At 40.9% G+C, this 2,587-nt stretch overlaps 1 protein-coding gene across 1 annotated transcript in view; it reads right to left on the bottom strand.

The window, feature by feature from the left end:
- LOC111865643 overlaps window positions 1-280 on the bottom strand; it is a 9,952-nt gene extending 9,672 nt beyond the window's left edge. Inside the window, exon 1 of the transcript XR_004513151.1 lies at window positions 63-280. The gene's annotated coding sequence lies outside the window, so the exon portion shown is untranslated. The remainder of the gene's footprint in view (window positions 1-62) is intronic.
- Between the last annotated feature and the right edge of the window lie 2,307 nt (window positions 281-2,587).

Raw genomic sequence — 2,587 nt, 5'->3', positions numbered from 1 at the left:
AAAAAAAAGCATTGAAGGGGGGCAGGGGGGAAGCACTCAAAATAGTTGGTAAAGTAGCTTACCTTCTTATCGATTGTGCTCTCGGCCCAGGAGGTCATTTTACATTTAGTTCAGTGTAAAATGCACATAGATGGCAGCAGAATTGCACCGAGGTGTCATGGCCGCCATGTTGCCAACCAATAACATGGCAGTTTCACGGGGCTGTTCGTAGCCGAGTTTCATATCACAGAGAAATGCAGCGACACCACGGTTACCACTAAACGTATCACTGACTGCCGGCAATTTCACTTACGGTCTTATCTAATAGCCTTGGTAGTTTTCCATATTTGATGTGCTTCTTGTTGGTGTGATGGCATGCGATTCCTGTTGGCAATTTTCCGTCGCCCTTTAAGGAACGAATTCAGTAGCACTGACGTTTAATCGTGAGGAAGTTGTGCCCCGTTGGAAGTGTGTGTAAACAGTAGGGTCTTTGTAGATAACTGCTTTTCCAGGATGTACGCGACTATCGACGGGGTAGCCTAGATGTAGAAGCTGATCGGAACGTGAGATATGATGACTCAGAAATATCGAAAGGATTCTGTTCCTTAGGTTCATCTGGGTATGCAGGCGTAGTGCAGGGACACTGATGATGATTTCTCCATTTATTTTCCCGTGTCCAGAATCGACTGATCGAAAACCTCTGGCTCGGCTCTTGCTCATGTTTGTTGGGATGCCATCTTGATTTTCCTTGTGTTGAAGAGCGAGCTTCTTCTTCTGACGACTGCTGATGCTAACTCCTTTCCCATTATCATGTGGGTTGCTTTATTTGATGCTTTCATTTGCACACTACACCCACATGAACTTCGACTACCTCCACAGCACACTCCCACTGCACAGCTCACTGCGAAACTCGTCCATTCTTCGATACTCCTTCCTTCTAACACAGGTAGACACTGAACTTATACGCCACATACGAACGCTTTATATAGCACAGCAACGCAGCCACGTAACCGGCGCGCGACTTCCACGTGTCAACAGGCAACGTGTACAGGGTGTACAGGTAACGGTGCTGTTACGCAACCGTAGCCCAGCTGTGAGGCATGACGTAACACTACTCGCTAAGGTACTGAAGAAATTATTACATATTACGCAATCTGTATTTACAAGAGCCCGCACACTTTTGGTTATCTAGACATTTTAAATTTGAAATTATTGCCATTATATAAGTAATTCTGAAACTGCAAGCGATAGTGTTACAAGGAAGACTTCAAAGGTAGCCAGATATTTCTAAAAATTCAGAAAGCCCATCCCTGCTCATTGTGGTACTTGGCCAGATTTGTCTTCAAGTTTTTTCTCCCTCCCATGGTGTGTGATAGGCCCAACATTATTAGATTTGTCCCTTAGCTAGTGATCAGTCGCTGGCTTCCCACCTCGGTGGCCTGGGTTCAATCCCGGGTCTGGTCAAGTTGGATTTGTGGTGGACAAAGTGGCTCTGGGGCAGGTTTTCTCCGAGTACTTCGGTTTCCCCTGCCAATCTTCATTCCATCAATTGCTCCACAATCAGCCTCACCTATCATCTGGGGCTGGTACAATAGGCTAGAAGTGGCTGCAGTACAAGGGACTTAGTGCCACCACACTAGCAATAAATAAATTAGCTAGGGATTTGTGTTGTGTGGCAGTTGAGTGAACTCGTAGTGAGGAAGATAATTTTATTTGAAGAAAAGAAAAACGAATCATCAGTGTGAAAGATGCATTAGACTGGTGATCAGGATTTAGCTACTTCACTTTCTGTTTTATTGTGGTCTTAACCGTTGTAACCATCTGAGGAGGCGGAAATTGTACACAGCTCTCGACCAATCAGAGGGCCTTAACAAACCCATTTGAATTCCCACAATAAAATGTTTGTATGGAAGTTGGTAAGTATTAATTTTCAGACAATCGTCATCAAACCCTATGCCACAAATCCTTTTACCTCGAATTCCTAATCTCCTTTTATGGCACAGATAAGGAACATTTTACAAATATAGTTTTGTTTAATTTCTTTTAGAGTGATGTATATGAAACTTCGATCACTTTATAAATAGATTAGAAACCATCCTAAATGTACTGCATAGTTCAAAAGTTGAATTTATAATTTGTGGTGATATAAATATAAACTATCTCATCGACAGTAATAGGAAACTAAATTTAGACTCTTTGTTATCATCTTACAATCTCTCCAGTACTGTTAACTTTCCCACAAGAGTTCAAAATAACTCTAGTTCAGCGATAGATAATATATTCATTGATAACTCAAAATTAAGAGACTATACTGTAAGACACTTTATAAATGGCTTATCCGATCATGATGCTCAACTCATAGAAATAAATAATATTGACCTTCAGCCCAGTAATCAACAATATCACACGGTAAGGAAAATCGACAAGCATACAATTGCAGATTTTGTCACAAAATTAAGTAATGAATCATGGGACAATGTATTTGACAGCAATAATATTGATTCTAAATTTAATTGCTTTCTGAACACATACTTGAGGATCTTTTATTCAAGCTTTCCCTTAAAAATAGTCAAAAATGAAAATAAAAACAAATCCACCTGGATAACAA

The sequence above is a fragment of the Cryptotermes secundus genome, unplaced genomic scaffold (assembly GCF_002891405.2).
Source record: "Cryptotermes secundus unplaced genomic scaffold, Csec_1.0 scaffold5327, whole genome shotgun sequence".
NCBI lineage: Eukaryota > Metazoa > Arthropoda > Insecta > Blattodea > Kalotermitidae > Cryptotermes > Cryptotermes secundus.
This window is presented reverse-complemented; position numbering and strand designations above follow the sequence as displayed.